At 37.9% G+C, this 15,604-nt stretch overlaps 1 long non-coding RNA gene and 1 pseudogene across 2 annotated transcripts in view; both read right to left on the bottom strand.

Annotated features, from left to right (window-relative positions):
- Positions 1-15,604, bottom strand: part of LOC132368979 (uncharacterized) — a 113,891-nt gene that overhangs the window by 62,349 nt on the left and 35,938 nt on the right. The window contains exon 3 of one of the 2 annotated variants that reach the window (XR_009504200.1): positions 4,937-5,712. The exons of the other annotated variant lie outside the window; for it this stretch is intronic. This is a non-coding gene — a long non-coding RNA (uncharacterized LOC132368979). Of the gene's footprint in view, positions 1-4,936; positions 5,713-15,604 lie in introns of those variants that run through there. 2 annotated transcript variants of the gene reach the window in all.
- On the bottom strand, positions 3,299-3,501 carry LOC132368517 (NADH dehydrogenase [ubiquinone] 1 beta subcomplex subunit 1-like; annotated as a pseudogene).

The raw sequence follows: 15,604 nt of genomic DNA, 5'->3' as shown, positions 1-15,604 counted from the left end.
TAGCACTACATATTTCATAACTTCATCACCTGTCAGTGAAGTGAGTGACTATTGTGCTGAATTGCATAATAGTTTTCAAATACTGGAAGAATATTTCCTTAATGTTCTGTGCTATTCATAATGTGATGGCCACAGACACACCACACTTTTAGTTTAATCTGCATTTTTTACATTTTTCTCAATTATTTTCTTAAGTTTAGACTATTTGGAATATTCTTAAAAGGTCTCTTCAAGTGCATACCAATCAGCACGTAGTTTTTCACTTGTTTTGACTGCTAAATAAAGATTTACTTGTCTCTTAATTACAAGCTCTTCGAGACCTAAAACCATGTCGTATTTAGTTTTATTTTTTGCCAGTGAATGCTCATATATCTTAGTAATTTGAGATGCTTGGATAAACATTTAATGACTTGAATTTACCTAATTCAGATGTATTTAACTAAAATTTATAATTTACCAGGAAAACTTACCTTAATTCCTTCATTTAATATTATTCCTAAAGAAATAGTCAAAACTTTAAAGCAAAATGTATTTATGGTTCAGATACAATTATCACCTTGTTTAATCTCATCTGACAGCTCAGTAATTTGATAGAGCACTCAAAAGAAGAGGAACATGCAGGCAACAATTTAAGAAAAACACCCCAGACAACAAATGAGTTTGCAGTTTAAAATTTGAAAGACTGAAAAATTTTATTTCCAAGGCACAGTGTATTATCTTAATTTTGTGTTGCCGGAGGACAGCAAGGCCAGTTCCAGAAAAATAAATCCAGTCCAGGCTTCTTACAGTCAGGTAAGAAGTCAGAACGGTATTGTTCTTTAATTCTTTAGGTTCTGGGAGAAAAAATAGTAAAGTGTCTTCTAAGACAGAGGAAAAATTATTGTACCCCAGAATGGCAGCCTTTGGGTGACTTCTGACTTTTCCTACAACGCTTTGCATTCTTATAAAGTCCTAAAAAGAATTTTCTAAGTTATACCTTTTAACTATTGTTTCTCCATGTGCAAGACATAGACAAACTGGAAGTTGAGTGATACGACCTTGGGTTTTATGTGCTTTATGTTTCAAAGCATTTCAAAATGAATTTAGATTTGTTTAAAAAGCTGTAAGAATAGACAGGGAAGGAAATCAACATTAAATATTTAGAAAAATAGGACTTAGAAAAACTTTGGGTTTTGTAGAAGTGGCTAGTTGATTGCACAAACACAGCAGGAGATGCTCCCTATTCTAGAAGACAATCTGACCCTTCAAAGTAGACATTTTAAACAAGAGATTAAGAAATTTTAAAATATTAGCTTGATGTAGAAATTTTTCTCAGAAACAAATGATTTTAAATGTGTAACCTAAATGCCAGCTGAGGACTCCTCACCCCCAAGTGAATTGGTTAAACTTGATCTTAAACCCCATTCCACACTCAGAAGCCTACTCCATAATTCTGGTAAATTAGCCTGGCTTACATTCTCACACTTCTCTATGCCACCATAAACCAAGGTTCTTTTGCTCTGTACCTGAAAAACTCCACGATACTCCAGATGCAAAACACACAGTCCCTGCATCATTTTCCATAAAAATCTATTCACATCATGCATTGTGTATTTTTTGTGTTGTTGTTGTACCTTTTTTTTTTTAAAGAATATGCATTTTTAATTTATTATTTATTTATTTATTTATTTTTGGCTGTGTTGGGTCTTCATTTCTGTGCGAGGGCTTTCTCTAGTTGTGGCAAGCAGGGGCCACTCTTCATCGCGGTGCGCGGGCCTCTCACTATCACGGCCTCTCGTTGCAGAGCACAAGCTCCAGACGCGCAGGCTCAGTAGTTGTGGCTCGCGGGCCCAGTTGCTCCGTGGAATGTGGGATCTTCCCAGACCAGGGCACAAACCCGTGTCCCCTGCATTAGCAGGCAGATTCTCAACCACTGCACCACCAGGGAAGCCCTGTTGTACCTTTTGAAGATTTAGAGTGCTTAGGAGGAAGGGTCACACCCTGGGGCATGGCCTTTGACCAGTCTTTAGGCTTCACCTCCTAAACATCTCCTCTACTCTTCATTTTTCATCTCCTTCAGATTAACAAGCAAATATTTCCCTGTGACTTTCTCAGCGAGGTCCCAGAACCTCCAGGCCTCTAGAAGACCCCTATTCCACTTTACCCCATACCTTGTCATTGTATTTTTTTGACACAAATGCCATTCTCTTCCTAAGAAGAATTCAGGTGGAAGCTGTCAGCACATCCATATTTTTCCATTTCCTGACATATAGGTACTCTGTCATTTATATTCTGAATTGCACTTCTGGTGACTTCACTCTCCGTAAAAAGAGAAACGAGGGACTTCCCCGACGGTCTAGTAGTTAAGACTCAGCGCTCCCAATGCAGGGGACACGGGTTCTGTCCCTGGTCGGGGAACTAAGATCCCGCATGCTGCATGGCGCGGCCAAAAAAAAAAGAGAGAGAAATGAGAAGACTTCTGCTTACATAAAGTTAAAACTCGGTTCATGGCGTTAAATAGGAGCGGTTCCATCCAAATGGGTAACACAAGGTTGACCAGCTCCCTCTGTGGTTTCCCAACACAGTGAACCCTCATGGCTTAAAGCCGTGCTCCCACAAGCCCCTTTTGTGTATCTCCAGCCATTGTAGTTTCTCACCTCAACACCTGTACTATTCTCCAAACAACCACTGTGTGTCTGCCTACTTCCTTTGCACGCCAGATAAAACTGGCCTTTCAGAATTAGATTACCGCAGGCCCAGCTGTAGTAGGTGGATAATCATCTGCTTTATAAGTGAGGAGAATATGAAAAGTCCCTCTACTCATTTTCTCAAATATCTTGTGTAAATGATGCCATGGTATCTGACATATTGTTGATTGCTCTGCATTATTTAAAATAGAGACATCCCTTAACACGGGGGCGTTAATTAGGGGATCCAGATTGACAGAAAGTGTAACTCTAAGAGGATGAGAATGCTGCCTCCCCACTTCTCTCCGTCTCCCTAAATTCTAGTAGCACCTACGATTTTGCCCAAATGCCTCCTCCTCTGAAAGTTCCCCCCAGCCATTTCCAGCAGACCATAACTTTTCTTTTATTTTTTTTTTAAATAATGAATGTGGGGAATTCCCTGGCAGTCCAGTGGTTAAGACTCAGCGCTTTCACTGCTGTGGGCCTGGGTTCGATCCCTTTTCGGGGAACTAAGATCCCAAAAGCTGCATGGCACGGCCAAAAAAATAAATATATAAATAAAATAAAATAATGAGTTTGTTTTTCTCTCATAATTTAAAAAAGGTAAACATTCTGTAATTCAGCCACAGCCTTTACTTCCAGATGACTTCTTCATTGGGCCTCAATTCCTTTTAAATAACAGACTCTTGTTCCAGAAGGCAGTTAGCTTTTCATCATGTTTTCTGTCTAGACAACATCCAGAGACAAATCCCAAAGGGAAAAGTATATGTACCCAGTAGTCACGCATAGTCTGAAGTAAGTTCATCATGAATGCTGGGGCCTTGGTGCCAACAACAACCCCACGACCAAGGGCGGCGGTAAGCCCAGCCACCAGCCAGACCATGACTTTTCTTTTGCAAGACAACAGGTATATGTCTGACAATCAATAGAAGGAACAATCTAGTGTAAATAAGAACTTTCTAACAATTAGAGGCAACGGATGTCAGCATGGGCTACCCTGGAACTCAGTGAGCCTTCTGGGCCTGGAACAACTTGGAAGTTGGACAAACAATTGCCCACAGCGTGGTAGGGGCAGTTCACGTGCTGGATAAAAATTGAACTTGATCTTTAAGGTCTCCCCAAATGCTGAGCTTCTAGGTACAGCTTTGTGTCCTCTAATAAAATAAAATACAGAGTTGTTTTGGAATTCCTTCATCACTTATTTTTGCACACCTTTTTTTTTCTAAATAAGTATTAAACGGCTTAAAACCAGTGGTCCTTCATATTTTTTTCAGTGCTTAGACTACCTTGCACAGAATTAGTGATCAGAAAAATTTATGGATTGAACCATGAAAGCTGGTTTTGAAGGGAGGTTAAGAAAGGGAAGGGAAAACAACCTTGAGAGAATAAAGCAGATATGAAGCAGCATCACCAAGCACCAAACGTCTAGGGATTAGGTCCCACTGAAGAATAAGAGCTCACAGGGAGTTAGAGGGATCCTTCAACAGCTTCCTTTGTTCTACCATCAGGTCTGTGCAGGAGTTTTTGCTGCCACTGCTGACCAGCATGTGAGACCAGTTCTCATTCTCTTCTTGTCATCATGCCTGATTTTCTACTTACGGGAAAGATATTTGCAGGAAACACTAAAAGAACTGTTTAATAATTGTGTCAAATAGATCCATAACTTCTTTAATTTCCCTCTTTGTTTGGAGGAAATTCTCTAAAAGCAGAATAGAACCCAATTACAGACAAGATAAAGACAAATGCATCAAACCCATGATTGGGTTCACAAACGTGCAGCATCTATTGGCGATTAAGAGCTGGGAGGTGGTTATACTGCCTTACCCTGAAAAGCAGGGTCTGTGAACCAGCAGCATTGGTATCGCCCTGGGAGCTCTTTAAAAATGCAGAATCTCAGGCCCCACCCCAAACCTAATGAACCAGAATCTGCCTTATAACAAGAGCCCCAGGTTGTTCATGTTCAAGTTTGAAAAGCACCAGTGTGCAGGTGGCCGTGTCCTTTGGGAAGGAGGCTTATCAGAATCAGCTAGGAATCTTAGTTAAAAAGGAAACCACCTCCTGGAGAGTCTATTATGCCTACATTAGGGCTTCTGTTACTGATGAGAATGTGTGATAACATATTTCTGGGAATTGGGGTAGGAAAAATAACTGTAAATCACTGGCAATAACAATTAAGTCCATTTCTGTTTATTGTGTTTTTTTCTGGAACAATCATACATTTAAAAAATGATTTTTTCCAACATTGTCTAAAATTGAACACACTAGCCATATATTTTCATTAGCTCATAATAGCAAAATATTTTGTAACTGTAGTAGAAACAATGTTACAAATTAGGAAGACTTAAGACATCCTGTTGATTTCTAGTTTGTATGTAAAGAGCCCTAATGAATGTCAGAAAGTTTTTAGCATGGAAATGTGCTTTCAGTTTATATCTGTCATAAACAAATGGGGGGGGGGTGGAGAGTAGAAATAAGTAGGAATATCTTGGCAATAAATGTTTAAAGCCTGAGCATAGTATTTATATTTGAATGCATAAAGAGGACAACCTAATAGATTAATGGATGGAAGTCACCGACAATACTCCTTCTGTTGCTTCTAGATTAAGTAGTTGATTAAACAAAATATTCACTGTCATAGACATGCGCTTTAATTAGACTGAAGAGCAGCCTAAAATACATTTTACTTTAATGAAGATGAACATGTAATTACTTTGTTAACATTAAAAACTTAATAAAAAAAAAAAACTTAATGAAAGGAGTATGCTCTATTTAGAACTAAGCGATAACTGAGTCATACAATTTAATTTAAATTTAGCAAGGGTCTGGTATCCAGAGAAGGGAGAGTATTCCTCATTCTAACGTCGAGAACTCTTGACTATGAGGGTGAGCCACAAGAAGTTGTATCTCGGTGAGGGAGACTGGGTTTCCTCAGCCACAAGTGTGACAGGGCTTGAGATCTTAGTCCAGAGTTAGAAGGATGAATCTCAGCGTTGTCCTTATTCTCATAAACAAGTGATTTAACCTTTCTGATCCTCACTTTCCTCACCTGTAAAATGAAGAAATCATAATATCCTAGGTTTCTATGAGAGCTTTTCCTGTATTTATTGATAATTTGAATTACTATGTACTGTATTACACATACTTATTTTCTCCCATTGGGGTTTTTGCTTTTTTTCTTGATGAATTAATGATATCATGCCTTTATGAATAATGTACTAAGTAACAAAAAATTTTTTGGTATTTATCTTTTAATTTTGTTATTATTTTACCTGATGAAATTTTTTTATTTTATATAGCCAAATATATATATTTTAAGATTTTTCAATAGTTTTTGTAAAAGTTGTTTTTCCACTTAAGGGTACAGATGGTCCCCGACTTACACTGGTTCTGACTTACAATTTCTTGATTTTATGATTATGCAAAAGTAATACGGATTCAGTAGAAACTGTACTTTGAATTGTGAACTGTGATCTTTTCTCAGGCTAGACATATGTGGTACGATCCTCTCTGGTGATGCTGGGAGTGGCAGCAGCTCCAAGTCAGCCATGAGACCAGGAGGGTAAACAATGATACACTTAAAAGCATTCTGCACCCATACAAGCATTCTGTTTTTCACTTTCAGTGCTGTATTCAGTAAATTACATGAGATATTCAACACTTTATTATAAAATAGGCTTTGTGTTAGATGATTTTGCCCAACTGGAGGCTAATGTTAATATTCTGAGCATGCTGAAGGCAGGCTAGACTCAGCTATGATGTTCAGTGGTGTATTAAATGCATTTCAAATTATACTATTTTCAACTTCTGATGGGTTTATCAGAAGATGGGTTTAACCCCATCATAAGTTAAGGAAGGGTTTAACCCCATCATAAGTTGAGGAAGATCTGTAGATAATACTTTACACCAGTATTCTAGTTTTGAATTAATTAGTTCACTCATGTCTTTTATTTTTATTATAAAATTATAAAGTGCACATTGTAAATTAAAATGGAATAACATAGCACGAAGGGAAAATTAAAATCACCACACTGTTAATATTTTGGTTTACTACCATCCAGCCATTTTTCTCTGTTATATTTTCTCCAAAGTTGGGACATGCTATTGTGATATAATAAGAAATATATATTTGGTCTCAGCCTCCAGTTTCTGACACAGAGCTCCTAAAACCCTTGTAATTTCCTAAGTGATAGGGTGCTAGGAGCATCTTTTGTCCTAATAGTTGGTCTTTGACTCAGATTCCTGACACCACAGTTTTTAAGACCCTTGGAATCTTTAGAAAGATGAGTGTCTTTTTGTATGCTAATGAGAGGACTGGGGGCTAGGGGCCCCTAGATAGCTTCAGGTTGGGTGTTGGTCACCAGAAAGACCAAAGGTTCAAAAGGTTGAACTTTTATTGCCACCTTCAACCTGTGGGAAGGGGAGAGGGACTGGAGTAGAGTTAATCACCAACAGTCATTGATTTAATCAACCATTCTTTTTTTTTTTTTTTTAATATATTTATTTAATTTTTGGCTGCGTTGGGTCTTTGTTGCTGCACACGGGCTTTCTCTAGTTGTGGCGAGCGGGGGGCTACTCTTTGCTGCAGTGCGTGGGCTTCTCATTGCAGCGGCTTCTCTTGCTGCGGAGCATGGGCTCTAGGCGCACGGGCTTCAGTAGTTGTGGCACATGGGCTTAGTTGCTCCGTGGCATGTGGGGTTCTTCCCTGACCAGGGCTCGAACCCGTGTGCCCTGCATTGGCAGGCGGACTCTTAACCACTGCGCCACCAGGGAAGTCCCTCAACCATTCTTAAAACAAAATAATTTGACTGTACATCCCCACAGTGATATGCTTTGAAAACAAAAAGAACATTAATAAAACCCCACACTATTTTATATTTTATTGATGGTATTTGTGGTAGTGTAGGCATTGTTATTCCAAGGCTATTGCGTGGATATTGTGGCTTGATGCAAATGAGAAATTATAACGATGCCCTTAAAAATCAGGATTTTGGACATAGGCTGCAGATATAACATCAATAAAATTCTGTAAAATTCCTGCAGTCCTAAAATTGAATTGAAAATATCTGTGTGAATTCAAAAAGTATTTTATCTTAAAAGAATTGACTTATTTTCTAGCTCTGACCACTGCAAAGGGCTAGAAAGAAATGACCAGTGCATAACATATTGAGCACAGCAATACCAAAACTGTGTTCTCCAAGTACATTCCCAATAAAAGGAACCAAGGCTCTTTGAAGAAATGGCTCAATGCAGAAGTGGAACAGAAAATGTACAAAATAAAAATGGATGACCAAAAACAAAGAAGCAGAACTATCAAAAAAACAAGGAAGTCAGCTTGCAGAGGTTTGCTTCCACTGGTCAAAGACAGGATGATATGAGCATCAATCAGGATAACAATAGCAGTGGTTTAAAATAACTCCTTTATTATTATAAAATATTGGCTATATTCCCTGTTTTGTACAATATACCCTTGTAGCTTACTTTGTACATAATAGTTTGTACCTCTTTGGGAACTAGTTTTTTTGAGTATTAAGAAAAAGATGTATGAGCTCATAATCTTTTGGTCTTTGTGAAAGAAATTTTATCTGTACCCAACTTAAAGAATAGTTAGTATAAGATGATAGAGTTAGCTCCTGGAACTCAAATAATATTTATTAGTAATACTTTATTTTCCTGTTTGCAAAAATAAAATGGAAGTGAGAATATTATCAAGTATTTTTTTCTTAGCTTTCTATTATTTTTTTAATGTGACAAATGTAGTTGGCTAGAATACAGACAAAGCAAGCTTATCCTCTAATCATGTAGAAGACTTATAATTATTATCTGCTGTGAATTTTTTTCCATAAATATAGTTTGCCAGTATGCAAATGTGACTAAAAGACATACAGTTTCCAGATGGGACACTCAAATTAAGGCACGAATAAAAAGTCTCTCCTCAATGGGTGCCCTCAGACACTTGCTTTGGACAAATTTCTGGGTAATCACAAGGCAGGATACTCCCCCCAAGACCACACACGGAAGATCACCGTCTTTTTCTTTTTTCACTTTTCTTCCCAGTAATACTCAACCCTGGTAATGTCCACAGGAACACAGCACCCTCAGGATGCATAACTTACACAACTCATTTAGGATCACAGAATCATAAACGAAAACATTTGAGAAGGCTCTGAGTCTCTATTACAGTATGAGAAAATTTCAGAATACAAATGATATAGTGTTGAGGTAATTTGCAAGTACACAGTCTCACATTCCTCAATAAACTTGGCACGGGTTTAAAGCTTTAAACAATCTGTTGTTGGATGCTTCACTTTTATTCCCCTTAGATACAGCTGGCCCCTCCTTTGGCCTTGACCCAGGGTCACTGTCCTTTCTTGCTAGACTTACCATCATCCCAGGCCTCCTCTGAGTTTTACTTCTACTGATTTCCTAGACCCTTAGAGAACCAGGCCCCTTTCCAGTCTGGGGCCCAAGTCAAGCTTTCTGCACTCACATGAAAACTGTTCTGGTAGCTCCAAATGTGAGCTGAGAATTTTCTGCCCAACCTTCCTCTGGAGTCTGGGCAACGACAGTTTCCCTGAGCTAAGCATTCTCCCATAATCAATATGTTCTGAGTTTCCTCTTGTTTTACTTTTTTTTCCCTCTCTCTTTCCTATGCTTCCAATTTTTAAAGAACTTGTATTATTCACTCCTGATCACATACACCTAAGGCTTCCCCACCACCACCCTCCACGCCAAATTCTAATGGCAGTTTCTATGAAAATGCCCAGGCTCTAAATGCATCCCTGGACTTGTAAACTCTACCTCACAGTTGAATGCTCTGGCCCAGCAAAACATGGAGAATCACATTTCCCAACTTAAATGCAGACTTATGGCTGTCGCCACATGTAGCACACATCCCTAGGGATCGTTCAGATTCCCTTGGATCCTCTCTCCAAGAACTGACCTTGAGCTGTTGGAGCCCCTTCTGCCCTTGTTCTTTGTACAGAGAAGCAGAAGTTCCTGAAAGGCACTGCATTCCTGAGAAAACCTATAGCCAAGTACTGACTTGTGTGGGAGTTTGACAGACCATTTTTTGCCTCAGAGTGGGACAAATCTAAGATGTAATTTATGATCCAGAATACCCTGTGGAATCTGAGACTCAGAAATCACGGGCAATTTCTCTCTTGCTTGTCTTGTTCCCCCTTTTCAGTCCTGCTTCCTCCACTTCCTTACCTGCTTGTCCCGGGAGCACTTCCTTAATAAATGTCAAATATTAATACATGAATCCTCATCTCAAGGTCAGCTTCTAGAGAATTCAAACTGAGTCCATGCCATAAACATGCCAACATTTAATTACAAACAATCCCCCAAATTCTGTAAAACTGGTCATCCCGGGATTACCAAAATTTGAGAGGAAAAAGTTTGTACCTCCTTTCTAGTCTCCCCCCCCAAAAATCTAGGGAATAAATTATCCCCTGCTAGGGAATTCCCAGGCAGTCCAGTGGTTAGGACGCCACACTTTCATTGCCGAGGGCATGGGTTCAATCCCTGGTGGGGGAAGTAAGATCCTGCAAGCCGTGTGGCACAACCAAAAAAAAAAGAAAAGAAAAAAACAATTAGCCCCTGCTCATTTTTTCTATTGTATTAATTTCTTGGGTATTGGCTTTTTAAAAATCTAGTGTTCAATTTCCATATTCTTAAGAATCAAAGTTTACCTATGTGGGTTTTTTTTTAGTAAAAGTTAAACAGAAAAGGGATGGATTTAGTTTATCCGTATAGTAACCTGAATACAATCTCTTGCCCTATATCTTTGCTCCCAAATATTTTGGATTATTTTCCTTTATAACACATGGTTCAGAAATGTGATCAGCTCCAGAAACCATTTCAAACAATTGATCTGGTTTATAAGTCAAACCCTAACACATTTCTAAGTTTATTATGTAATATTTAAACCATGTAACCATACATATAAAAGTTCATAATTTGAATTTTTTCACTTAATATCATATCTTTACTTTTTTATGTTACAAATACATTTTTAAATGCCTGAAAATCATATCAATGAACACACATTTTTATGGTGGATAAATTCACCTTAATTTTATTTTTTCCAATTTTTCTCACTTATGAATATAATACAATATAAACATTTTTTAAACTGTGTGTAAAAAATCTGGAAGGAAATACATCAACATATTATATTTATGTTAGGATGTTTTTCTTTTTTTCTGCTTGTCTATATTTTTGAGATAATTATCATGGGAATATTTTATTTTCATAATGATAAATGTTAAATACAAATGGACAATAAAATCAAAGAAAATAGAAATGTTTAAAAAGCAAAACTTCCTAAAATATGTAAGCTCACATAATTTTTATAGATTTTTAAAGACATCTGCTACACGTTAACCCATGAAGAAAAAGTTCTAGATCATGGTTGTTTGTATTGAGAATCACAAGCTATGCTTCCTCCACCTAGAAGATTGCTTAATATTAGAGCACAATTCATATTTGCTAAATAAATGATATTTTATGGTAGAAAAATAGATTTTATTTAGCTTTGTGTTCATTAACTGATTAAGCAAGATATTTCACGAGTATCACTATGATATGAGGCAGGGTTTTTCGTGCTTATATAACATGTAGAGATTCAGAATTCATATTCACATGTAAAAACCCTTAATCAAAAAAAGAACATCTACTTACATAAGCAGGTTGAACATTAAGCAAGATGCAAGAATTTAATATTTGTCTTCCCTAAATGCAAAGTAATGATTTGTGTTTGAGATGTACACTTATTGGTAATCTGGTCATCATTTTATATATTTAGTCACTGCTTTTAATATCACAGTTCTAAGGAAAGCTTTTAGTCTAGAAAGTGCTTTATATACTGTTGAGTACCTTCAACTTCCATTTCAGACTCCTCATATTTCAAATGTGAACTTGTCTTAATCAGTTGGAAAGAATGTAGAGATTTATGGAGCTAATTTAAGAAATAGAGCACTTCTACTGAGAAAAGAGTGTTCTCATATCAACACTAGATAAAAAATGACTTAGTTTGATATAAGAATTTTAGTCATTTATAGGAGAGTTTCCAGAATGATTTTTCCCTTAAATTTGTTTCAAATAAATTAAATGTGACATCTCTATATCAACACTCAAAAGGCATTAAAGCATCTAAAATAGTAAAATATCACCAAACTTTAGCTCCCACTCAATTTTCACTCAATAATCACTGTCATAGCATTTCTTTTTTCCAGCTGTTCTGTCTGCCAAGATCAAAACCATAGCAAGAATGGGCATAATTCTTAGTAACAGAAATTAGACATCAGATAAAGCTTTGTAGAACAAACAACCAAAAAAAAAAAAAGAAAAAGATGATTAACATGAGACAGCTAGGCCACCATAGCAAGAGGCTCTGGATAGTCTGTCTCAGGGGGTCTGAACAACAGAATAACTGTCAGTGTGTAGTAGACCCATCTGGATTCAGGCTGAACTGTGTCATTTCTTGAAGACCTTTCCAATAGCATGAGCTTGTGGTTATTCATGGAGGAAACTCTTTTGTGTCATCTACAAAATTTGATCTCTACAGCTTTAGCTTTATGGAAAAAGTGAGACAAACTTATTTTCCAGGCAATGACTTAAGAAGGAAAAATATTTATGAAGTACTAGATCGTGATGTCTTGCAATTCAACGTGCAGTAAAATAAGTGTTTTCTTCACCTAAGAGGTATTTTCATCGATTCAGATAAAAATATATAAATAGCTATATACACATGTACATTAATGAAGTATCTGAAGAGTTAATATTTTAAGAGCACATGTAATGTATTAATGATGTCTTGCATGAACTCAAAGCAAGAAAAGTCAGTGTGAACGACCTCTGAACTGAAAAAAAGGCAGGCTGAAACGTCCTCAGTAATTATTTTGGCTGAATAAAGTCTGAAGCAATGAAAGAGGTTTCAAAGTTCTTTTACAGAACCCGTTGGGCTCAATATAATTCGTAAGCAGTGAAGTCTTGGGAAGAATCATGGCAACTTATTTAGATTAAAATATAACAACTAGTAAAACATTATTCTAGTTGTAGTCATCATGCAGAGCCCACCCTCTCCAACTTTGTGAAGCAATTAGAAACAAAACCAAAAACTTTTCTAAAAAAAAACTTTTCTATAGTTATTCTAGTAATTTTGATCAGCTACAACTAGTGTATAAGAGCATCAATTTTTTTCTAAGATATTTTGTCATGCCCTTTATTTATCAGCTAGTAAATATTCCATATATTTACATATCAATTAATCTTCTTCTTTAGTTCTCAGAACTGTGAATGCCAAAGACAGCGCCAAGCTTTTCACACTGTCCCTTATTTGTTAATCACACATATGACACACCTAAGATATTTTGCTAGTGAAGGGCAGCACTTAGGTTGGAATCCTGGCATGGTTCATTGCCACCGGGATGAAATGTAGAGTACCCTGGGGACCAAGCACTTCTCCAGCATGTTAAGGCCCTCTGTAGCACTCTTTTAGCTTTCGCTGTTTATTCAATATAAGCAAGTAGATAAGCAAATAGTGAATTGAGCTCATACTTGTCCTTGGCCAGTTTTCTTTGCCCTACACCCCTCTCTACTACTTAGAGATTCACCTCAGTTTCCTCTTCCAACTCTAGTCTGAGGAGTGCCCTTTGTTGCCCTGGCTGCCCACCAAATTTATCCAGAAAAGGCCAAAACAAATAGCACCACTGACAGACATTACAAAATGTCTGTCACTTTGCCAGGAGCTCCAGCAGACTCACAAGCCCCCAAGGGGGTTCCAGGGGGTGAGTTCAGTCTAACATACAAATCTCCAGACTTTCTGGAGCTCTCTGCTCCCTATGGATCAATGCTCTTCTCATAGGCAGGAGGTGACGATGATTTCAGTATGATTTTTCTGAGCTTGCCCATGGCCTCTGAGTATAAGAGGTAAAGACAACGTCCCTTCAAGAGGAGACAAGTTGGTAAATAAATGGCTGCCCAATCACACCAGGAAAGCAGCAGAACTCCAAACTATGCCTGTCCACTAAAAACCCATGGTATAATATTTTTAAGTAATGTAGGACTTTACTAACAATGGAAAACCACTGGAGGGCTTTGAGAAGAGGAGATGTATTTTTTTGTTTTTTTTAAGGCATTTCTTTTATTAAATTTATTTATTTTATTTATTTAGTTTTGGCTGTGTTGGGTCTTTGTTGCTGCGCGTGGCAGACTCAGAGTTGCGGCGAGGGGGGGGTCTACTCTTCGTTGTGGTGCGCAGGCTTCTCACTGCGGTGGCTTCTCTTGTTGCAAAGGACGGGCTCTAGGCGCACAGGCTTCAGTAGTTGCAGCACACAGGCTCAGTAGTTGTGGCTCGCGGTCTCAGTAGTTGTGGCTCACAGGCTTAGTTGCTCTGCGGCATGTGGGATCTTCCCAGACCAGAGATTGAACCCGTGTCCCCTGCGTTGGCAGGTGGATTCTCAACCACTGCGCCACCAGGGAAGCCCCAGGAGATGTGTTTTTAAAAGGTTATGCTGGCTGCTCTGCAGAATAAACTGAAGCGGACAAGTACGGAAGTGAGGAGATGAGTCCAGAGTCCACAGTAGTGGATAGGGAAGAGAAGACGGTGGCTTGGTTTAAGGCACTGGCATATGGGCGATGTCTATAAGGAGACAGTGCTCCAGTTTAGAAGAGTTTATCTGAGGACCTTCTTTGTGGCAATAATCACACAGCAGAACTTACCACAAAGGCCACTTCTAGTACCCCAAAATACAACTGTCACCTCTATGTAACAGTGTGCCTATTAGCTAACCTGTCTATTCTTCAACTTCCTCTTACATAAAATGGGCTAATAGTAGTACTTTTGCCTATGAGGTTATCTTGAGAATTAAAAGCATTAATACCTATAAAGCTCTTAGAACAATTTTGCACATAATACAAATACAGCTATTATTATTAACTTTCTACTTTCTGTATTACAGAATGACAAATGGGAGGGCATAAATCAGTCTTTCAGTAATTATAATATAAAGAGAAGGACAAAAAGACAACCTTGCTTTACCCCACTGGTAAATATTATCTAATCTATGACGAGCTAGTCCTCCTACTCACTGACTCTGGTTTTGCAGCACTACAAATATCTCTATTGAATAGAATTCAGTCTAGCTCACAGCTGATTCCTGCCCTCAGGGCCAAAACACAGGAGTCTTTAAAAGACACAAGCAAGATTTTGTTATCCTAACAGGGTCTTCGTTACAGGGAAAACTTAGGGTATTTCATCCCTTCTCTGGTTGCATCCTAAAAAATCTCTGACAGTGTCATGTCTCTTCCACGGTTCCAGCTCTTGCCATTAGCACCCTCACCCTCTGCCCAATGATCACTGGTCCAGCTCTCATCATGTGCTGGCTGTGACCTGAGTCCAGCTTCTGCTGTCTGGTAACCACACATTCATCTGTTGCTTCCAGTCTGAGGGTGATCAGAGTTTCTCTGGGTTGCCTTCACCAACCCTTGTCTAGCGTCTCTGTTTTACATCACCTGGGTAACCAATTCCCTGTATTAATTCCCTCTATTTGAAAGACTGAGGGTAGTTTCTGTTTTCCTGGCTAGATACTGAATGATAGAACATTCATGGAGTTGATATATTCATGGAGTTGATATATTCATGGAGTTGATACATTGGCAAAGATCAGAGTCCATTATGCACAGAACTATATAAACATTTGGAGGCAGGAAATTTGGGAGGGGATACTTTATCTACCATGAGCTTTCACAATAATTTTAAATGACGCTTAAACTTTTGTTAGAAAGATAATAGCTGCTTATTTTAGAAAAAAACAGAAGTGTAAAACTAAAACCTTTTCTTATTAGTTACTATTTTTTTTTAAACATCTTTATTGAAGTATAATTGCTTCACAATGGTGTGTTAGTTTCTGCTTTATAACAAAGTGAATCAGTTA

Source organism: Balaenoptera ricei, chromosome 7, assembly GCF_028023285.1.
Source record: "Balaenoptera ricei isolate mBalRic1 chromosome 7, mBalRic1.hap2, whole genome shotgun sequence".
Lineage (NCBI taxonomy): Eukaryota > Metazoa > Chordata > Mammalia > Artiodactyla > Balaenopteridae > Balaenoptera > Balaenoptera ricei.
Note: the sequence above shows the minus strand (reverse complement) of the source record. Positions and strands in the feature narration are given on the sequence as shown.